The sequence below is a fragment of the Balaenoptera ricei genome, chromosome 12 (assembly GCF_028023285.1).
Source record: "Balaenoptera ricei isolate mBalRic1 chromosome 12, mBalRic1.hap2, whole genome shotgun sequence".
Lineage (NCBI taxonomy): Eukaryota > Metazoa > Chordata > Mammalia > Artiodactyla > Balaenopteridae > Balaenoptera > Balaenoptera ricei.
Genome location: NC_082650.1, coordinates 32,779,671 through 32,803,895, shown reverse-complemented (window position 1 = coordinate 32,803,895; position 24,225 = coordinate 32,779,671). Strand labels below are relative to the sequence as shown.

At 41.3% G+C, this 24,225-nt stretch overlaps 1 protein-coding gene across 3 annotated transcripts in view; it reads left to right on the top strand.

The window, feature by feature from the left end:
* The first annotated feature begins 13,122 nt into the window (after window positions 1–13,122).
* Window positions 13,123–24,225, top strand: part of TMEM200A (transmembrane protein 200A) — a 72,443-nt gene continuing 61,340 nt past the window's right edge. For 2 of the 3 annotated variants that reach the window (XM_059941233.1, XM_059941235.1), the window contains exon 1: window positions 13,123–14,092. The gene's annotated coding sequence lies outside the window, so the exon portion shown is untranslated. The remainder of the gene's footprint in view (window positions 14,093–24,225) is intronic. The other variant, XM_059941234.1, reaches the window with a different exon arrangement.

Here is a 24,225-nt window from a genome sequence, read left to right as displayed (position 1 = left end):
ACTCTGCTGACCACAAACGCTAATCATTTAAGTAAAAATAAGAAGGGTTAAGGTAAAATCAGGATGGATTCTCCAAACCTCATCTTTTAATTCTACAAGAATTCCTAGGAATCTCTAAAAAAAAAAAAAGAAGAAGAAAATACTAGATACAATCAAATTTGATATTCTGATCATATTTATATCATTTTGAGACTTTTTTTCACAAACACCTTAGTTTCCTGCTATCGTAGCCAGCCATCTGGCATCTGTTATGATTAAGTTCAAGGTTATGTTGCTTCAAATTGTGTTCAATCTCTTCTTGAAACTTTTTTTTTTCTGATGATGTTTAATTTCCCTGATGCAGTCAAGCCTCCAGACAAGGTGTGTCATCTTTGAGTGAAATCTGTCTGGAAGCAAAAACTGATGCCAGAAGCATTAAAAGGTTTCCAATATATTTGGACCACACAAAGTTTTAGGTGCCTCTAATGATTGAACTTTACTGACATCAGATTCCACAGACTCTCAGTGTTAAGGTTTGTTTGTGTATTGTTTGACGGTTTGCTGTCGAGAAATAAAGAAAAGCTAAGTGGTAATAACTAATATGGTCTGTCACTCTACCTTGTTTTAACACAGCGCATGACATCAGCATTCGTCAACTAATTGACAACGTAGTCTATTCTGTGGACAATGCAAAATGGTCAAACATGAATGACTTTTAGAATAAAGATGCAGTAGGAATGCTTAGTTCTTGCTTTTAATTCAGATTTTAGTTTTGTTTATTTGTTGTTTATTTTCTCACTTAAGAACCTACTGAGACTTGTTAAATAAGAAATGGAATAAAATCAGGCTTCACTTGCCTCAAAAACAAATGAAGTCCACTCTAGTTAGTTGAAGCCCACTCTGGCTTAAAAATTCCATTGACAAGTAGATTATGAATACAGGTGAATAAGGATATTCTGGGGCTGTAGATTCCATGACCCAGGCGATAGGGGTGTGTCTGTAGTCAGAGCTTTGCGTCGGTGTGGCGTGACTTTCATCTATCCATGAGCAAGGACCCGGAGGGCATCTTGGCATTGGTGCACTACATGTGGTGTTGATGGCAGCACGTGTGAGTGGGAAGTTGTTGGTATCATAGCACCTTGTTAAACACACTGAAGCATGCTCTTTTGGGAGCCTTTCAGGAAATAAATGGTGAAAGGATGGCATTTCACTATGTCTTCTCTACTTTTACTAAGCCTACTGACTGGCTGAAAGATTAAAATGCATAATTATGTGCTTTCTACACCCAAACACCTTCATAAATTCAGCTCAATAAATTTTAACTATTCATAAACTATTCTAATGGATTAAACTTGGCAGGGAAGTAGTTCTTACAAAGCAAAGACATAGGCATGTCTCTTGACCTAGACTTTGGACAGGGGTTCTTAACCTCAGGTTTATGGATAACTGAATGATCCTAAAGAATATCAGGCCAACTGTGAATTCTCTCTAAGCATAGGAAAAGATTTTGGATATGATTGCATGTGTATTTTTCTGGGATGAGAAACCATAGCTTTCATTTGATCCTCAAGTGGCTCTCTGTGTCTAATAAATAATAAGGAAGAAAATAAAATGTTTAAGAACCAGAGATTTAGAATCTGCTTTTTAACAAAACGTTGCTTACAAACCTCAGAAAAAAATTGTTTTAGAGTCCATAATGAGCAGTTTTTGGCTATCATGCATGAACTGAGCAGCCGCTTTGGAAAATTAATATGAAAACAGAAAAATGTAATTGCTAAGCAACCTGTGCATTAAGCATCATTTTCAATTAATTTTAGCTAAGAATTGGGCTATTAATTTTAATATCTTACAATCACATTCATAATTAATTGAAGTTAATCGCTTTAAAACTCACTTTAGAGGCTCTGCAAACCATAGCATGTTTTGATTTTTGCAAGGATTTCTCTTTTTAAAAATATTAAACCCCCTATCATCTTGACAGAGTCCCACAATACTGGAAATGTATGGATTTTTTTCTTTAATGACAGCTTAAATCGTGAGACTCTATCGTTCAAAAATAAAAAAGAAAATTATTTAACCCAATTCTTAATCATATAACGTTTCACATGTAGCTCAATATTTTAGTTGATTTTTAACTGTTCTTGATCTACTCTAAGAAGCTAACTAGCTTTCTTGAAAGGTAGCAGTAACAAAATTATTAAAATGTTATAAAGTTATCAAAGTCTTTATCTCTAGTATGTAAAAGAAAAGGAAGTGTTGACCATGCTTTGGTAAGCAGTGTAGCTGGTGAAACTAGAAAATTCAGACCATGTTGGGGGACCTTGATTCAAAGCTACTAGGAGCAAAACCTGACTCTTCTAGAATGGAATCAAATAAGAAATTTTAGAAAACTTCTGGAAGAAGACAACTTTTTGGAAAAGATGATGGAATTTAATTACTTTGGGGATTATTGTTATTGATTTTTATGTACTTTGGGTTTTTTGTGTAATTTAATATTGAATCTGGCATAAAAGGCTATTTCAGGGATGCATTATCTACAGCTCTCAGAATCTTGTCAAATAAACTTTTTACTTAGAAAAGATTTCACTTCACTGAACGTTCATTCTCCCTGACATCCCTTGAGTCAGCCCCAAATCTCCACAGCCTGGGGTCTTAAATGAATTACCTGTATTATAAGTCATGACCAAGAGATGAAAAGATGCTTTCAAGTCACACAGAACTTTGCTGGAAAGCTTTGGTCAGCGCAAGAATAACATGCCAATGTATGGGTGGAGAAATAATTAATAAAAGGCATGTCTCAGCAGTATTGTTGCAAAGCTAAATGTATCCTATAGCCCTAATTCTCCAGTATTGTCCTGTTTCAAACACTGTCCACATGTTCGTCTCCTAGGGGGTCAGAGGATGCATGCTGATTCACTATGAGGAGAGTTCAGTGTCAAGGGCAAAGGACGAGTAGCACAGTAGGACCTGGGCAAGTTAGAGGCTGGGAGTTCTGAGGGAAATAGCAGGAGACAAAGTGCCAGTCTAAGAAGAAATCACTGACAAAGAGTAATGGACACCTCTTCACCCCAGTAAATCCCCTGAGAGAGGACCTTGCTGGAGTCCCCAAGCCAAGAGGCAACCCTCAGGGAGGAAACTATTTCTGGTTTTTGTTTTCCTTGTCTTATTAGCAATTTATTTTTCTTATTATAGAGTAGCAAATGTTCATTGTAGAAAATTTGGTCATACATATATAAGTGTATCCCTAACCAGTAAGAACAACTACTGACATTTTGTTATTTTTCCTCCCAGTGGTTTGCTGCGTGTCTATTGCTTTCCATCCATATGTTTGCACACTGACAAAATCCCAAAATCTAATTGGTAATCCAACTTTATTCGTTTAATGTATTATGTGTAAATATTTCTCCAGAGACACTTGTTTCTGACTTTCCCTGGTTCTGATAGTCAATCCCTCCCTACTGACACCCCACCCCCCATATATACATATACTTTTCTAAATTATCTGATTTTTAAAAATATATATATAGATTTATTTATTTTGGCTGTGCTGGGTCTCAGTTGCAGCATGTGGGATCTTCATTGCGGCACGTGGGATCTTTAGTTGCGGCATGTGGGATTATCTGATTTGTTTTTTAAGAGAAAAGTTGAGTATTATTTTCACAAAACCAAAAACAGGAAGGAAAGGAAGGGGAAAGGAAAAGTGGAAAGAAAAGACAGGGGCTGGTGGGGGGAGAGAGAGAGAGAGGGAGAGAGACCGTGTTAGTTTTACTTTGGCCTAGGAAATGTTCTTTCTGCCATTTCAGGACACCTGCCCCCGCTATGCCCAACTCACCCCCTCCATCTCTCCTGTCAATATTTCTGCACACTTTCTTTGAGCCCCGAACACAGAACAGTACACAAGTGGAGGAAAGGGGGACCATTTATTGACCTAATATTGTGCTATGAATAAATTTCTGTCAAAGTAACCAGTCAATTTGCTCTAAACCTCTTAAGGTGGGGCAATGATCAAGTGACCCAATAGCTAATGAGCACTTAATGAATGAGTGCTGAATGGAGGTGAATGTTTTGAGCGGGGAGAGGGCAGGGAAAGGTGGAAGAAGCCTGAAGGCAACAGGAAGGCATTAGGTGCCTGCATGGAAGTGGAGCTAGTAGGGTCCCACTCAAGGGAGAGAGGTGTTGTAAAAGGGGGCCTCCGCATGAAAAAGACAAAATTTCAAAACCTCACCATCTCTTTTCATCAATCAATCAGGAATGAGCATACGCGGCCATCCACCGAGGCATTTCCTGTCTGGCAGCTGTGGAAACCACTCCTCAGCTTCTGCTGCCTGGGAGGGTGTTCCGCATCCTGAAAGGGGTGCTTTGGATGAAGCAGGAAGAGCTGTGTTAGTTTCGATTGAACTGTATTCGCGTTGGTGAATAAGAATCTCCTAGACTAAGACAAGCCTTAGGCAAAATCATGAGGGAGGCTGATTTTGAGGAGGTGGGGATAGGGAGAGAATCCAAGTCTCCAGAAAGCCCCTCAGAGACAGCAGCATTCAGAGCACTTTCAAGACCTGGTACCTGGCACATGGCAAGCTCTCGGCACATGTTCTTTGAATGAGTAAACGCGGAAAGCGAGCTTTAAGCTCCCTCCCAGCAGGGAAGTGAGAGTTCATCAGCTGTCCCCAACTGGCATAAAAGAAGTTGGGCTGCTTGACTTCACATATGAACGCAGGGAGCTCAAGAATAAAAAAAAAAAAACCCAAAAAACAGAGAACCGACCCTCATAACTGGGACTAGAAAATTCTCAGTATCTGTCCTGGGTCATGGATCGTGCCCTGTTCCCAAGTTGAATGTTAGGACAACAAGGAAGGCAGTTCTACTAGTGTCCTGAGAGGGGTTATAGAGAAGTCTAGAAAGGTCGAAAAACACACTAGGCTGTTATGGCAAGCTGAATATTTTGTATCTTATCTTTCTGTAAGAGGCAGCCATAGAAGTTTTTAGGCAAGAAAATGACCTGATTAAAAGTTAATGTGGTCATTTTGGGAAAGAAAGGAGGGTCAACTCCAGTTTAGGAGCTATGTTAATGAACAAAGATATTAAGTCTTTATGAGTATAAGTCCATTAAAATGGACTTAGTTTAAAATCCAAGTGTGACTCACAACTTAAGGAGTTTGAATTGAAACCTCTTCACTTTATGACTTTTCTTACTATAAATAGAACCCTCACCCTTGCCAATAGTAACCACCAATTTTCATATTTATGATTACAAATTACTTCCAATGAAAAGGGCCCCAACTACCCATCCTTTCAACACCAATGCTAATGTAAAATCAAGGATAAGGCAATACAGCTGCACTTAAAGATCATCGAAGAATATGAAAATTTCTCCTTCTCAGAACTTATCATTGCAAGATGTCTGGAATCTTCATGCTCACTGAGTTAGAAATTAAACATTTTGAAGAGTAGACTTTTATTTTCAGTGGAACACATGGTTTCTGTGAGCAGCAAAGAAAGTATACACTGCTCTAGGGAGACATATGTGTAACAGCATGTCTTCATTCTGAGATTCTTAGAGCTTTGATATTAATGGGTCTCAGCCAAAAGGATCAATTGTGATATAGCTTATGTATTTTTGGTTTATAATTGTATTTTTGATTTCTAATTGTTGAAAAACTATACTGTGGGAGGTGGTTGAAACGTTTGTTTTCCATTTCCTCATGTTTCTATGGGTAAAAAGCATAGTCAGGTGTTGGAGTACATACTTTTCTCTTGACTCCCTTTGGGGTCTCTGATGGACAGGAAAATTGTATTCTTGTTCTAGGCCTGACATTTATTACGTGTCAGAATCTGGGCAAGTTAAACTCTTTGTTCCAACATTCCAGTGTGTATCTTCTCTCTCAAGGTTAAAAAAGTAATTTCAAATTCTCTCTTGGGTAATTAATCAATCTGTGAAGGAAAACCTTCTGGCACACTATACACTTAAACACTGTAAAAGAGCATTGTTCATGATTATATTTGGTAAACTTTGTGAAAGCACTGTTTTCAATTTTTTGTTGGCACTTGTCAACTTTCGTTTAAGTAATTAATGAGGAAGCCTATAGGAAGACAAAAGAGCTGATTTGACAAACACTTGAAGAATGGGGACTTATCTTGTCAGTAAGAAAAGAAATTCTACATTTCCTATTCACTGGTATATGGCCAGTGAATAGGATTAATTTCTCTAAAAGCAATAATGTATCACTTTCTGTTTTTTTAACAATTATTTGATGGTTGCTAATCAAACATACTACAGCAAAAAGTTGCATTCTCCCATAGAAGCAGAAGAATATAAGTAGATAATACTCTTGCTAGCAAGATGACAGAAAATCAGGCAACCATTACCTTGCCTTTTTCCACATTTTGAAGTAAATTATTCTTTCACACATCTAAAAGAAGGAAATACAATGAAGCTGCAGATTGATTGCATTTGCAAAAGATTCCTTGGGACTTTCTTTTAGATACAATGAAAGTTCAGGAAGCTTTCAATTCAGTTTGCAGATCTCAGGAAGAATTTCAGAAATTTTGTATTTTAGCTGATGAATTATAAGGTGAAACCTGGTTCTTAAATTTGTGGTTGCTTGTATATATCACTTTTGGAGAAAAGCTCTGAAAATATGAAGGTGACCTTCCTAAATCTGTCATTTATAAGTAAGATCCATCCTGTTGCTAGGTCCAGAGTTACAGAGGAGAGAAATGTCTCCAAGGTTGTTGTTGTCATTTTTTGAATGTTCATTATAAAAGTAACATAATGTCACTGTAAAACAATTTACAAAAACAAAATTGTATAAAATAAAAATTAGAAGAATCCTCTCACTGTTTAATTTTATTCCCCATTGGTAGCCTCTGCTAATATTTTAGTATATATCCTTCCATGCCTTACACACGCACAGACACACACACACACACACACACTTTTTAACAAAGATGGGATCACACTATTCAAGTTGTTCTACAACTTCTTTTCTCACTTAACAGTGTCTCTTTGACATCTACGCACATCACTGGTTATAGATCTTTTCTGTTTAATGCTGCATGGTATTCCATTGTATGAACATCATAATTTAACTAGTGATGAGCATGGGGTGATTTCCAGTTTTCACTGAGAGACAGTTAACATAGTTCTTGAGAGCCCAGACTCTGGCAGCAGGCTGCATGGGCTCATAAGCCCAGTTCCTCCACTTACTAAATTATGCAAATTACTTAACTTCCTAGTTCTCAGTTATTTCAGCTGTAAAATGGGAAGAAATTAGCACTTACTCTAGAAAGTTGTTGTGAAGAGTTAATAAGTATAAAATGCTTAAACAGTACCTTCCTCACAGTAAGTACTATGTGAAGGTTCACCATGATATTTTTGTTGCTAGGGACAATACTGCAATCTATTGCTTTCATATATATCTGAATTTTAACTCTTGAACAGATGACATGTTTTTGAGACACAGAATTAGGCTGTGGTGAAAATAGCCAATGAACTCTTAGCCTTCATTTCTTATATAGCAGAAATAGTATGAACAGAAAAGGCAATACATTGCTCTGTTCATGGAACACCAGTGCTAGAAACCATAAATAAAGACACTTATTTTCTGAATTTCTCCAATTTATCCCTATTTCCAAAGTCCTAGTTCAGTCCATCATCTTCCCTTACCTGGGCTGTTAACAAAAATCTTCTAACATCTTTGCCTGCCTGCTTGTGAGTTCCCCCATCCCTTCCAACCAACCTCTACCACTGCTGCCAAAGGGACATTTTAATGTTCCTTAATTTCTCGAGGTTAAAATGTAAACTCTTTAACCTGGGATGCAAGGCCCTTTGTGAGCTTGTCCCTGCCTATCTCTCCAAACTCCTTTTTACAGCTCTGGCTTTCTTCCATACTCCAGCCACACTGGCTTTACCAACACACCTCTGAATGTACCACACTGTTTCATCCTCTGGAAATTGCATGTTCAGTCCTCCTTCTTTGAATTCTGTACCCGCTTTGTCGATCTTTTGAAGCCTCCTTGTCTTTTAAGGCCAAGATCTTGTATCTCCATGTCTTTGATATCTCCTTTGAACTATAGCTTCTGAAAGGATTTCTGATGACGTTAACTTTATATCACCATTTTCTACCCTAATTAGGCACTTTTCACACTGCAACTATATGCTTATGGAAGTGCCAAACATACCAGGCCACAAATATGAAGAAAAGAGCTCGAACTCTGATTTTTATAAGATCCTAACTGAACATAATCTCCAATACATTATGTGAATGCTTTCTGAATTAATGAATGAACAATCTAAAACTGAAGCTCTACTTATTTTATCGTAAGGCTGTTTCCTTAGGTGTGCAGGCATGGTAAGGCTGGGGAAATGCATATACTTCCAGGGATACGCTGAAATCTCTCAATCGCCTGAGGATTTTAAAACAGCCTTTCATTAGTCATGTTTTACAAGTGTTGAATAAGCACTGAATAGGAATAGGAAGACTTGGGTTCTGATCATGGTCGTACCACTCTCTGCTTATATGATCCTGAGACAGGCACTTATCCTGTGTTCATAAATTTTAAAATGAGGGAGCTGAAAGGAATGACAGCTAAGGTATTTTAAAGGTTGCTCTCCAGCAACTTTAAAAACTGAATGTAGTGCCTAAAAGAAGATTTGACCTGCTCAAGTTCATTACAGCTCATTCCCTTATAGAAACAGGTGCTTTCAGATCAGCAATGGCACAATGAGCAAAGATCCTAAGTGTCAAAACTCATCAAATGACTATTGTAAAAGAGCAGATGATCAGGTTTGACATTTCTTTTGAAAAATGAATATTTCAACATTTCCTAATGTTCTAAAATGAATGTGGGAAAGGGTATTCCCAGGGCTTCTAAATAGCACAGTTAAAGCTGTATTCTATTTTACCAACATCATGGCTTAATTAAGGTCTATACATAAGTGTAAATGATTACTGTTTACAAAGTCAGCTGTATGAGGTACAGATTTCCATTGGTAGTATAATTAAGAGTTCCAGATGTTTATAAACATTTTTTATTTCAAAATGACAAGTCATCTTGTACTAAATTAATAAAAAAGATCTAATATAACTGTCAAGGAAGACATTATCTTTCTTTACCCCAGATCATAAATTATGGGTGGAATATTCATTACCTCAAAAGGGAAACCCTGAATTCATTTAGCAGTCACACCCCATTCCCTCTCCCACAGATCCTGGTAACCACTAAACTGCTTTCTATATCCAAGGCTTTATCTTTTCTGGATATTTCATATAAAAGGAATCATACAATATGTGAACAAAATTAAATTATGGGTGGAGAAACACTAAATTGAAAGATTTGGTAGGTCTTAAATTTTTGTTTTATTGAATATTATTAATTTAATGTGTATGTGATGTGCTATTGATTTGATTGAGCAGGAACTGGTGATTAAACTTTTTTACAATAAGTTTTCACCATGCCTGAGAATGTTATGTTAAGAGGGCCTCCCTCCTGGTTAGAGGATGTAGCATTCACACAATGGTTGAGAGACATGTTGAACATCTGCTATGTACCAGGCTACTCTTTTATTATCATTGAATCATTAAAACAGCATCATAAGGACATACTATAATTATTGACACTTTATGAATGAGAACGATAAAGCTCAGAATGGTCAGTACAAGTTGTTTGATTCAAAGGCTATGCTCGCTGGGTAACACCACACGACCATCACCAAATAAAATGTAGCTAAAAGGGCAACATTTGGCGTATTCCTCTGGAGGGGACTGAATTGAGGGGGGATATAAGCAGAGAACTAGGGAAGTCACAAGGCAATGAGAATTGTGTCCTTGTGCAACACTTCTCAAATTTCAACAAGCAGACTAGTCATTTGAGGATGTTGTTAATTGCAGAATATCATTCAGTAGGTTTGGGCTGGGACTGAGATCCTGCTACTCTAACAACTCCTCAGTGATGCCAGTGTCGCCGAACCTCAGACCACACTTTGAGTAGCCAGGTGTTAATGCGCCTTGACTGGTTCAGTACCATGGACAGTAGAACAGGTGGGCTACCACTACCATCTTCTCTGCCATTTCTCTCAAACCTCTAATATCTTCTGTGGGTAGATTCTTGTAACAAAACACACAATCAGAAATTTTTAAAGTACTTCTTGGATTGCTAGCAGCTATGTGGTGATCCTTCCCTTTATATAAGTAGGTACAAATCTGTCCAGAGGAAAGAACTGGGGTTTTAGAAGGGAGAGAGGGTGCATTTTAAAAGTATATGCCACTAGTGCTACTCAGGTAGAAAGAATCTAATCAGGTTTATTATCAAATAGGAAATTCATAAAATATTTAAGTAATATTATCAGCCTCAACATTATAAAATATCTATTTGAGATATCTAAGTTGCACATTTGATGAACAGAAACTAGCAACATCTTTCTGCTGCTAAATCTACTCAACTATTAACCAGTTGTACATAATGAGAGAGAAAAAATTTAAATATGGCAAAATGCTACTCAAAATAACAGTGAAATTAAAATGATTTAAAATTTTTATTTTAAATGTATTTCTGCTACCTTTTGCTTTCTTCTGGATTCTTTCCACCTAATTCCATATTTTAAGGATGAACTCAGACAGATAATTTTCTTTGACTTTGTCCTTCTTTACTCCTTACTTTGAAACAGCAACTCCGGGTGCCGGCAAAGCTTCCTCAGGGGCTTTACGACTATCAATCTATTTCACAGCTGGAACAAAGCAATTCAGATAAGAGTCTGGCAAACAATTCCATTTGTTTGCCATTAAAGATATTTTTATTTTCTGGTTGAGGAATTTTTTTCTTAGGTCTGGAGATGCTATTGGCTACATTTATGGCAAAAGCAAATGACTACCATCCCACATAAACCTTCTAATAAGCCTTCCCTTAGCCTTGTTACATGATCTACTTATGAATACTTGTTCTTTTTCATTTTAATATATGTTTTCAAAATGAATTCATTCAAAATGTTTTGCCATCCATCGGGCTTATATTTGTAGTGTACCAAGAATGAAAATGTTGAACTTCATATTTCAACATTTTTTCTCAAGTCAATTCTTGATTCCAGAGGAAGAGTCTTCTTTCTTACTATGTTAATAGCATTAAAACAAGTTTGTGGTGTGTGTGTCTGTGTGTAACTAAATACGTGTTGAGGAACTGTGTCACAGGTAAAAACAGTCTTACATGTATTATTTCATTTAATTTGTGCAAAAATACTTTGAAATAGGTTTGTTCCTACTTAAGGGATGGGAGAAATGAAGTTTCAAGTCCTTCTGTTAGTACGTAGTTGAGCTTGAATTATAGGGAATGTTCTGTTCCCACTATGCACTCTTGTAAGGTGGGTTTGTTCTAGTGGAAATTTACACATCTCAGAAGGACACTGCAAAAAATATTATATGTGAAGTGCAGTGCAGCTTGATGGTGAGAGCTTCCATCCATTACCTCAAAAGAAGATATGGAGCTAAATTCAAAATCCATTACTGGCATGGTATTTTTGCTGCGCTTTTCCCAGATGGAGGGATACTGGTCATTAGCAGAGATTAAATAATTTACCTGAGTTTGAGCACTCAATGCCAGGGAAGAATTTATAACTAATATCGTGGGAGTTGCTTGGTCTACTGAATTGCAGATAATCCTCTATTTATAGAATATTTTACCCCTTTTTTTTCTGAGACTAATAGCAATTATTTTTAACAGAAATGTAAATAATTCCCCTTTGGTGATCTTATGTAGTCCATTTTTCTGCTTCTTTTTTGAAATCTAAGTTCAGAAATGAATCATCAATATTTGTGGCCAAAGAAATGTGCTTATTCCTTATTTCATGGCCTTCATCTTTGAGGGAGGCTCAGTCTTTCACTGTGTAACATGGCTAGATGACCATTTAAAATGTGTCACTACTTGTCTTAGGATGTCATGTTTAATGATCCTGATGGACACCATGAGCCCATTCTTCATTTCTTAGGAAGCTACTGAACATAATCAGGAGATATCCTCTCTCAGGAGCTTTACAGAGAAATGTGGTTTCAAGATATTTTGTCATAAAATGTAGAGGCTACAACTAGAAGGAAGGCACCATGGAATCACACTCCTTTCATAGGATGCCTGGACAAATGTGTAAGAACACCTAAGTGAGTTGAGCATTTGGCTGTGGGCTAAAGATTATAGAAACAGGTGGGGCAAAAATAAAACCACAGATGGTTTACAGGGGTGACTCATTTCTCCACCCCCTTCTGACTTCCAACCCCTTTAGTTTTTAGTTTTGTTTTTAACATTTTGATTGTGAAATTTTTACTAAAAGTGCCAAATCTCCAAGTTCTTCTAGTAGAGACAGGAAGATTGTACCAAAAAAAATCCATTTCTACAGCAGTCTCTCTTCACTGCCATATCTGATTTCCAAGATTTTTTTTAATGTTAAAGTTTTGCATGGAATTCTATTCTCTCTCTCTCTCCCTCTCGCATACATGTTCCACATCCAGAAACAAACCCTTCTTGAAAATGAGATCAGCAGATTGCACATTGAAAGACACAAATACACTGCACTAGAATGCCATACTTGCCCTCTAGTTACCAGCTCAAATACATTCAGGAGACAGATAGGTACAACCCACTCCCTGCGCTGGGGGATTGTATGCTCTGTACATGCCAGGGTTGTGGTTGGAATATCTGGTAATCCAGAGTTTTATATAAAACTTTATTTACTGAATTGACCGGCATATATACAACCATCAGTTCTGTCTCTGCGGAATAGGAGGTAACTATCATTAACATTTTACTCTATGAATAGGGCACAGTCCCCACTCACAGGATGTTTGGGGGCAAGGCGGATTAACCTACACCCCTCCCTGACTGTGATGTTTGGAGTTGAATCTAAGCACTGCTCATCGAAGCCCTCAACGATCCGGTTCGCCCTCGTCCTCCCTGCCCATGACCCTCGCCCCCGAGCCGCTCTCCCGGAGCCCCTTTCCGGGCTAGATCTGGTGGGCGCTCCAGAGCGGTGTAGAGAGCGGACGTTCGCGGTGTCCGCTCCGCGCGGGTTTTGGCTCCGCTTGCGCAGCGCCCGCGCAGCCCGCCAGGGGGACCCCGACCCGCCCAGGCGGCGTCTGATAAGAAAGAGTCCGAGGGGCGTGGAGCCAGGGTCCTGCAGCGCCTGCTCCAGGAAAACCGGGAATCAGCCGCGTCTTCTCCACTCCTCCGGGGGCTGGCGGGACCCCGGCTCCGAGACCGGGGGCTCCAGCGAGAGGCTCGACCCGAGGGTGAGAGTGTCCGTTTCCACCCTCTGGCCTTCCAGCCCGGAGAAGAGCTCCTGGAAGCGGGTATTTTGTCCTCAAAGATAGGTTTTTGTCTGCGGTGATTCCCTGTTCTGGAAGTGCAACTTTGCGGCCGCGGCACGGGTCTTGGGGGCTGGGGGTCCTGGAGGGAGAAGATTGGATTTTGTCTGCATCCTCGAGGAGGAAGCTGGCGGCGAGATTGGGGGCGGCCGGGCCGGGGGCGTTCCCACGGGTCGTGGACGGCGTGGCCACGCTCCTGGTAGCCCGCCCGGCCCCCTGCACCCCGTGCCCAGCCTCCTCTTCGGCGCTTGGGGCGTGAGGTTCGGTGGGCATCTTTCGGGAGCCGAGCGGAAAACTTTTCCCTTCCCAGCCCCCGGTCCCTTTTGTCTTTCTTGCGCGGCGGCGGCGACGACTGAGCAGCGACTCCCTGTCCCCTGCCCGGCTCACCGCGCCGGGTGACCTCCGAGGGCGGGAGCGCTCGGACTCCGTGCGCCCTACGGCTGCGGCCGGCGACCCCCGGCGGGCACACACAGCGACGCGCCCCCCGCCCAGAGGCCGCCGCCGCCGCCACTCCCCTCCGCCGGCCCGCACCCCTCGCCGCCCGCCCCCTCGCCTGACTCATCCGCCTGCCGTGGCAGCGCCGCGCCCGCTGCCCGAGCCCCGCCGGGATGGGGAGGGAGAGCGCGGCTGCCCGCGGCTGCCGAGCTTCCTGCTGACGCCCCCGACCCCGCCGCCTCCTTCGCTCGGCTCCGGAGGCGCCCGACGTCCCACCAGCTCCGGGAGTGAGAGCCGCGACAGGCGACCGGACCCCCGAGGCCCCGAGCTCGGGACAGGTGAGGGGGTAGGAAAGGGTGCTGCCGGCGGTGGGGAGGTGGGTGGGCAGTCGGTGCAGCTGAAACGGGGCGCTGCTTTATTCCCCCTCCCCCGCCCCGCTTGGGACCCCGGAGTTAGGGTAAACACCGTCTCCTGAAGTTTGGGAAATAAACCAAGCCCGCCGTCAGTTCCGGACTCCCCAGTCCTCAGAGCGCAAGAGCAGCCGTGCGGGGCAGCCTCCCAGGACCCGCAGCCTTGGAGCGCCTGGCTGGGTTTCTCCAAGCTACACCCTCCTTTGTCTCCGTTCCAGAGAGTCAGCATTCTCTGTAAAGATGTCCACAGCGTAATTTATAGTAGTCCTTGGCAAGAGCAAAGTGTGGTCAGGGTTTCCTAAAGCAATATCTGTATGTGGTAGTATCTTCGTAGGCGAAATGGAGACGCGAAGCAATTGTTTGCCAAGTTCAGCACTATTCTTCTCCCTATGGAGTCTGTCCTTAAGAGAAAGGGCTGAGGGTTTGAAAGATTTTCTCCATTAATCATTCTTTTGCTATAATTAATTGCCCAAGCCAACATTTCACATTTTGTAGGTACAAGCTCTCTGTGTGTATTTACTGCCGCTAGATTTCGACTGAGAAGTATGTGTATGTGTGTGTGAGGTGATATTTGTAATAAGAACAGTTCACTATTTCAGTGCCAGTTTCAGGCATTGGTAATGCCAGAAAGTCAGATGCTTCACATTTATGTAATTTACTCATGGAAGTCAGACCAAGTACACCTTAGTCTGGTGTTGGACTAAGTATGTTGGGCTAAAGTGTCTCTTACCCGGATTTTTCTTCTAAAGACCTTCAGAAGTAGTTGTGGACCACTGTATATACAGAAAACATTTCAAGAATCAACAACTATTCTTATTTGTCAGTAAGAATATTGAACTCTTAGGTTTTGCTGTCAAACCGAGTTCTGAGATACACTTTCTGTAGTGCTTTGTGAATAAATTATTACCAACTCCTATGAAAGCTATTTACTTTGCTGGTTTGTCATGTCTTGCATTATGGAAACACTTATAAAATGACCTTCAAGTTTGTTATTTGGCTACTGATAGTAGAATATATTACCATTTTGTAAAAAGTAGGCTAAATTTCGAAACTTCTCAAATCTTACTTTATTTTTCCACTACTTTTTCCCCATACAGAAGCATCTGCTTTAGTTTCATGCTTTTCAAACAGCTTAAGTGAAGAATAGGCATCTTCTTAAGAGAAAGTAATGCTTCTATTAAGTAGAAACTATAGTTAAATGCCTTAGTAACGTCATGAGGTATTTTTTACTCAAAATATATATACTGAAGGGTTAGGAATTATTTTCTCTAATGAAGTCCTACTACAGAGCTCATAATTGTGAGATGACTTAGGTATAACTTGTAACCCTGGTTATAATTAGCTTTGTATCCTAGGCTGGGGAATCTTTCAGTGAAAGAGAGTTGTGTGGGGAGCTTCTGTATGCAATTTCCAGGCAGCTGGCACATAGATTTACCTGTTGCTTCTGAGTCAGGTCCAGAGAACACATGTAGTATTCCAAAGGCACCCATAAGCAGAATGGATTCTTCAGGAACGATCATTGTAAAGAATGATGGCTGCACTTGTACTCCAACTTGGGGGAATTATTAGTGAAGCTTTTGAATCTTCCCAGAGTTAGATTGCTATACTTGGACTTTTGTAGTTTCAGAATTTTGACAACAGCTCATTGGACAGAGAAAGATAACTACTGACATACAGGGGGAGTGGATTTGAACAGTTTGTTTAAATTCTCTTATTCCCATGATAATTCTCAGCATAAAGGGAAAGAAATTCTTTTTAATTTAGGAAAATAGATAAGAACAAAAATAAAAGCAGATGTCACTTTTTACATTTCTTAAACAAAATTAGTAGAAGATAAAATAGTCTAAATGGTAATGCATATTACTTATCAATAGAATGTACAGTCTAAAAGAGGAGGCAGTTTTAAAATAAATTTCATTTAGTGTTGCTCTCCCTAAATGGGAGACCGCATGGGGAGTTCAGTCAAGCAGAACACATTTGCAAAAAGAACTTGTGTAGAGATGGAAAAAACAAATCTGCAGTGAGTTGGACCCCTCATTTTATGACGGAAGATATGATTTGCAGTTTTATCAAGTGTATTCATTTCAGGACTTAAGATATGTTTTGTCTGCTAAGGTCTGATATGTGCCCAAGCATTCAGAAAACATGGGTGAACCCTTGTTATGGTGCCAGGCTTGCTGAAGGACAGCAAAGTAGCCTCTCCTATGGGAGCTTACAGGCTGGCGGGGAGGGGACTGGAAAATGTGCCATAGATCGCTGAGCACCTGGAATAGTCCTTGAGCATCATGGGACTGGTTCACACTGGGGAGCAGGATGGTGGATTTCCAAGGACACTGGATGGGGAGTTGGAAAACCCAAGTTGTTGTCCTGGCTGAGACACTAATGATGTGGCCCTGGGTATGTTTCTAGGCTTTTCTGAGCCTCTCTGCTTTCATCGACAGACCAAGGACTTTGTAATCTTTTCATCCTCTTTTTAAAATGCTGCCTGATGAGGAGAAATCAGGATGTGTGGGTGGTGGTGGGGTGGTGAGTAGAGTTTGGGTTGGGGGAAGACAGGCTGGAGAAGACAGGCTGTGCTGGACACAGGGAAAGAATAATGACCATGATAATAGAAGGTCGAGGAGATCCGACCTGGGGCATCTGGCCCATCATTGGTTATATGAGTTTAAAATACATAACAAAGTAATAAATAGCAACATTCACTTAGTACTTGATGGTTTTCGATGAATTTTCACAGATAATGCCAATTGATTTTCATTACAACCACAAGAGTTTATTCAGGCAGAAAGGTGGTGAAACCAGGAGTAATTTCTCAAAGCACGTTTGCACCAGTACGCTCCATTGCCTTTCTGTAGAAACAGAAAAAGCTAGAACACACTTTGGAAACCCTGTGTAAATGGGAGAGAGATATAAGGGTGGCTTCAGATTTTAGTGGGGTTTCAAATTTCCGAGTAAAAATTTAGGTTACATTTTGGAAGATAAGAATCTCCAATTGTGAGATCAAGACCTGACACATCTGGAATTCTGATTGTTAATCTTTAGTTTGATTACTCCTTTTCTGGGCTTCCTCCTCATCTCATCTCCCTCCCCATCCTCAGCAGGAGTTCTGGTGATATGATTATTACAGTCATTGATAAGACTTTTCCAAGAGTTTTGAGTGCAATTGGAAAAAGGAAGTTCTCATATAAAGGTGGGGATTCTTGGACCATTGTACTGTTAATTAATGGGATATGTTCCAATAGCAAACTGTGCTTTGGAAACTGTCACCAGAGGTGAAATTACACAAAATTCATGGGAATGTGAGCAAAGTGTGAAGATGTGGATCTGTGCATTCCTTCCTACAGTGCCCTTGTCACTCTGCTCCAAGCACTAAAGGGGGGTCAAGTGCACTAAAGGGGGTCAAGTCCCCTCCCCCTCCCCCTGTGTTCCTGTGGAAGGGAGCTGATCAGGATTCATCTGGTTATACAGTCGAGGGACCTACATTTAACTGCGTTCGGCAGAAAAAGTAGATTCATTGGCTCATGTGACTGGAAAGTCCAAACGTGGACTTTGCTTTAGTCATGGCTGGAACCCAGAACCTCACATGACTTTGTTAAGGTTCTTTCTCTCTCTCCCCATTTCTCAGCTTCTCTTCTTTCTGAATCAGCTTCATTCTGAGGCCTCTTTCTATGTACTAAGAAAGGTGACCACTGTTAGTTCCAAACCTGCATCCTTGGGCTTTTGATCCATAGGAAAGAGAGGTCTTGTCTCTTCCAGGTCCCATTTATAGAAATCTCCTGAAAGGGCTATGGTTGGCCCTGCTATGGAGGTCATTGAATCAGTCTCTGTGTCCAGCAGAGACTGCTACTGTGATAGTCTTGGACTGGATCATGTGCCCAACCCTGTATATATGTGATGCTAGTGGTGGGATGGGGAAAAGGGGACCGGTAGAGGCACCATGATTGACAGTTCTGTTAAGGTCATATAGATCTCCCAAGACAATGAGGCTGCCAATCAAAAACAACATGTCTATTATTGCGGAGACTTGCCCCCTCCATTTATTTTTTAAATTTTATTTATTTATTTATTTATGGCTGTGTTGGGTCTTCATTTCTGTGCGAGGGCTCTCTCTAGTTGTGGCAAGCGGGGGCCACTCTTCATCGCGGTGTGCGGGCCTCTCACTATCGCGGCCTCTCTTGTTGCGGAGCACAGGCTCCAGACGTGCAGGCTCAGTAGTTGTGGCTCACGGGCCTAGTTGCTCCACAGCATGTGGGATCTTCCCAGACCAGGGCTCGAACCCATGTCCCCTGCATTGGCAGGTGGATTCTCAACCACTGCGCCACCAGGGAAGTCCCCGCCCCCTCCATTTTGAGACAGCCACTTGCACAACGATGTGAAGTTTGCACATGGAAGCAGCTCAGGTGACCACGGCCATGCGAATTCCAGAAGTGGGACCTTCCTCCCAACCAAGGCAAAGCTAGGTGATGAAATAATTCCCTCCATGTCTAGACTTTGCTAAGAGGACCCAGAATATTATTGAATGAGGAGCCCACCATTTATCCATGTCCATGTGCTTTTAGCAAATACCCCTGTGCCTTATTTCCAGCCTAGGGATCTTATTTCCAGAAGCCCTGGTCTTCTAGGGATCATTTGATTAGAGACCCCTACTTTGGGCATTATGAGATTAGAGACCCAGTGACACAGTGACAGTTTGAACAAGGAAGTAAAGTGATGAACACAGAACTATTGTTTATACAAGTTTATTGAGTTTGTGGGAAATGGGCAGAGGGGAGGCAGCAGGCACAGATTAGGGTTACCACTTAGGAGACCTAAGGTAATAGGCCCCAAATTAGAATATTGGCATGTGTGAGCAACATTATTAAGGTCTGGTGAGGATGAAGGAGCATCTGTGTTGACAAAAACATTGGTAGGATGAAAGAGATCAAGGGGAACCAAACCAGGAAGGTAGGCTGGGCCAGTAGGTGAAGTGGCTGTGTGTTGTAGGTAGATTCATAGCAACTGGACTGTATCGAAAGGAGGCCTGTGGCCACCACGTGTCCTAGGGGCGAAACCTTTATATGTGTAGCACTGACATTTATTAAAGACCTACCTGGTATGCCAAGTCCCATGTTAAATGCTTTACATTCATTATGTTATTGACATCTCATAAAAGCCCTCTACTGTGAGAAAGCTGAAAGTTAGGGAGGTAAATAAGTTGCTCAAGGTTATGTGGTCATTAAGTGGTAAACCTGGGATTCAAAACCTGGCAGTCTGAAACAAAAACCTGTGCTTAAACTATGCAACACCACCTCTCAAGGTCAAGGTCAGAATCTAGTATATCAGGCCAAATTGAAGGATGGGCCCCAAATTGGGCCTCCCAGTAGGCAACCAGAGTGCCAGAAGTCCAGGTCAGACAGAGGGGATGGAATAGAGGCTATCAGGGTGAAGGTGTAGAGCATTCGTGCTCAGTGGCAAGCTGGACAAGAGTGCCACAGGAAGAATAGAACAGGCGTAGATTCTTGATTTAGGGGGGTACAGGGAGGAAAGTGAGTGGGGGCAGCATCAGGAAGTTGAATAGGTGGGCAGATCAATAGAACTAGAGCTTGATGGTTAATCTGAGAACAGGAACTCTGCCATCTGCCCTGCTTTAAATATCCTTCATGGTGTAAGTCAATAAGAATACGGCATGGGCAGCTCCTTAGAGGGAGACGGAGTTCTATTAGTTGTCAGGCACTCTTAGGGGAAAAACATTTGTAGAGCATCTGCCATGTGCCTTAGATACATAATCTCACCAAGTCTTCATTAGACTCCTGGGAGGAGATATATTTCGGCTCTTTTTTTTTTTTTTTTTTTTTGAGCAAGGTAATGAAGGCTTAGAGAAGTTAAATTACTTGCCTGAGCTCCCGGAGCCAGACTGGAAAATGAAGGAGCTGTCATGGAAACCAAGATATATCTGTACCTCCACCCCATCCTGGATCTTCAGGGAGTCATCCTGGTCCTGGCAGGGCAAGGTCAATTTCAAGTCTGGTCCATAGACGTGGGGAAGTCAACAGGGATGTATGGTTGGGAAGGGAGATCGTGAGTGAACGTTTAGACATGTGAATGTGAGCTGAGAGCAGGTCACCTGAACAGCGTTGTCCAGCAGGACTGTATCAGGCTTTGGCAGAAAACTTAATAACCTGGTAGGTTTTTCCCCCTCAGTGCAGGATTGCTATCATCATGCAGGATAGATACGTCAGCAAGTCAGATGTTCGGAGGGCTTAATTTTAGTCACTGACTTCAGTTGAAGAGAAGGGACCTCTGCCAGCTGCCATGGCCTGAATTTACCTTTATACACAAAGGTACATTTCCCAGAAATATGATAAATAAGAAATAGATACATACATGGAGAGAGTTGGAGAGAGAGGAAGAGCATTAGCACATACTGAATGTAGCAGGTATGTGGAATACACTCCAGCTATAAAGGTCTATACTTGAAGATGCTCTAAATGAAACTATTTGCTGATGAAATATGAGTGATATATCATTCCCCAACAAATGCAAGGTCAAATTGGTCTCTGTGTAAATTTATGACTGGATGTAGATGTTCGCTGTGTGCAGTGAACTGTGTATACATATGATAAGAAGAAGGGGAATGAAAAGGTAAGTGAAAAGAAATATTTGAGACATAGTTTTGAGAATTCATAGCCTATTTGGGGAGGTAAGACAACCATGCATAAACTTTTAAAGCAGCACAGTGGAACAATATGATTTCAGAGTTGGCAGGATCTTTCAGAGAGTAATCAGGATCACAGTGTTAGCCAGTATTATGAAATACAAACTGAATAGTAGCAGATGAACATAAATGTTATGGAAACTAAAAGGAGTGGAACCATCTGAAACCTGGAAGGCTGATCAGGGGAAGCTTCTGGGAGTTCTGATAAGTATGGGCAGAAAGAAGAGACAAGCGTATTCCAGGTAGGATGACTAAACTTCTCAATGAGCCAGAGACCACTGGGAAATGACGTGTAGCTGAACAGGTTGGGTTTGCTACTTGTTACAGTGAGGGAAAAGGTACACCACAGGAAAACATGGGGTGTCGCAGTAAAAGGGTGTTAGAAATGCGTGATTATAGGATTTGGTCTTGTAAGTGATTTGGGAGAGGGTTTAAAGAAGCAGGGCTTTGCTCTGCATTGAAGCAGGGATAATGCTATGAGTTTGTATCTTAATAAGTCTTATCTAGAAGGAGCAAGACTAAAGAGGCTGACATTATAATTGGCAAAGATGCAGCAAATACTCATTAGCCAGATTAGGAGGATATTGGTCATTTTGGGATAATATTTGTGTTTTTGTTTGTGTTCAGATAGGATTACACAGTGGTCTTGTTCCTGTCCTGATTCATCACGGTCACAGAGTGGCCTCGTCTGGTGTGGATGCACTGTGAAATCATTTCCATCCAACAGGAGAACCCCAGGGCCAGCTCCCAAATGTCAGGTCTACTGTGCTCTTTCATAAACTGGAAATTATATTCCAAAGTGTATCTGATTTCATGCACCAACCGAGATTCCCATTACAATATGATCCTGTTAGTGAATTCTTCTCTTGGAGTTATTGAGGTGATTTTCTTCCTATTTTGTAAAATTTTATTTAATATCATTTATTAAGTTCCCACTGTTTACCAGGTACCCTGTTAGATTCTGGGGAGGTCAGGATGACAAGGATCTCAAGAATCTCATAATCTAATGAGAGAACTGCACGCAAGTCAGTGACTGTGATGCTTTGAAATAAAGCTGGTAGGGATATGAGAATAGGTAAAGAAGAATAGGGGCTCCTGGGATGAAAGTGATGCTGAGAAAGGGTAGGCTCTTTTACAGACAGTGAGCTAATCACAGAGGTGCTGATAGGTTGGCAGCTGCTAAGGTGTGTTTGCAGTTTTGAGAATCAGCATCTTTGGGCTGAAATGCAGTAAGAATCCAAAGATTCTCAGTCCTCTCTCTAAGCTGATCTTGGTATAGAAGAGGCATGCATTTTTGGCTCACTTGGCAAAGCAAATATCAGATCAGCTCAGTGCAAGTATGAGAACATACATGTGCAAGTATTTGTGATACAGTAGACTTAGCATTTCTGAAGGGGTGTTATTATTTCTAATAAAAGCAATACATGCTTCTCATGAAAACTTTGGAAAATACAGTAACTATAAAAAAAATCAGGGAGAAAATCTGTCTATAATCCCATGACCCAAAAGCACCCATAACAGTTTGGCATTTTTCTTCCCCTTTATATTTAATGAAGTTTTTCCATAGTTAATAACATATTACAATGTGCTCTGTTTGCTTAACCTTGTGTCCTAAATATTTTCCAGCTTCTCCGCAAGCGTTATTAGTGTTGTATAATATTTGATTGTATGATTTACCATAATTTATTAACTAGTCCCTTAAGATTGGACCGTTAGGCTGTTTCCAAATAACTGGTCTTATAACTGGCATTTTGATGAAATCTTTGTTCATATTTCAGGTTACTTCTTTAAGCAAGATCCATGGAAAGGTAATTCCTGGGTCAAAGAGTGTAAATATTTTAAGACCTTTGGTACTTAATGCCAAACTGATTTTCAGAGTAAGTGAACTTGTGATTGACAATGCAGGGGAATCCCCCCTCACCGTGCCTGCACTAGGGGTTTATTTATTTTTTTCTTAAATGAGAAAAGCTACCATTTCAAAATGAGTAACAGTTATGCCAACTGCTGATTTTGTTCCTTTGTACCAAAACCTCTCTTTTAGAGTGGAGGTTCGTCAAATGTTGTGATGAACCACTCGATTTAAAAAAATTTACTCACAAAGTGGTCCTGAATATTCAGATAGGGACCCATGACAGAGAGAAAATTAGCTTGTGAATGACTTTTTAAAAAAATTAATTAATTAATTAATTAATTTATGGCTGTGTTGGGTCTTCATTTCTGTGCGAGGGCTTTCTCTAGTTGCGGCAAGCGGAGGCCACTCTTCATCGCGGTGCGCAGGCCTCTCACTATCGCGGCCTCTCTTGTTGCGGAGCACAGGCTCCAGACGCGCAGGCTCAGTAGTTGTGGCTCACGGGCCCAGTTGCTCCGCGGCATGTGGGATCTTCCCAGACCAGGGCTCGAACCCGTGTCCCCTGCATTGGCAGGCAGATTCTCAACCACTGCGCCACCAGGGAAGCCCATGAATGACTTTTTAAAGCCAATGACAGGCAGGCACATCGTGCGAGGGCACACTTCAGACCGTAGTGTGGAGAACCTGCGAGTGAAGGTGATGCTGGACAAAGGCCCCACTTTTTGGAGCAAACGCTCTGCCAGCCCCGCCTCTGTAGCTTGGCAGTCAGGCCCTTGCAGTCCTGGAATTGTGGAACATTTGGGACTGTTGCGCTCGTGGTCCCTACACTGTTTGAAGGGGCTGTCACCCAGGGAGCATGGTCTGTTTTGTTCAGGGCTGTGCTCTCAGCAGGCGACCCAGGAGCAGTTAGTGCTGATGGGTAGAACTTGAGGTCGGCTGTGCCCTAAGGTAGGATGTGAACACCTGAGGGATAGCTCCTTCCTGAGGCCCTCTGCCCTCTTAGTCACTGATCCCCCCAAAATGAGCCAAACAAAGATCCTGAATTTGGAAACTTCTGGTTTTACTCCCTCTCCCAAAGGCAAGCCAACCATATCGAAGTGTCCGGTTTTCAGAGTGATAAACCTTGCCTTATTCCACAAGAAGGAGGAACTTGGAGTTTATTCAGACCTCTGTGGGGTGTTTATTGCCCCAAAACATTGCTTGAGACTACAAAGGAACTATTGAACTTTACCATAGCAGTCAATTTGAGGTGGTTTTTGAGTGCCTGTTTCAATGTTTCCACAACTGCTCTTTTGCTGCAGAAATAATTCACAACTACAATAAAATACTTCTGGTTTTCTTCTAAAAGTTGGAGAATATTATTATAGTGTTATGACTCCATTTTCTTCTGTGGATCTCAGTCAATAATTTTGAGCAAAATTATTTTCATTCATTTGTTCACCAAATCATTATTTACTGAGATTCATTCAGTAGTTGCTGTTGAATTATATTTATGACCCATTTTGTCAAATGTGAGGT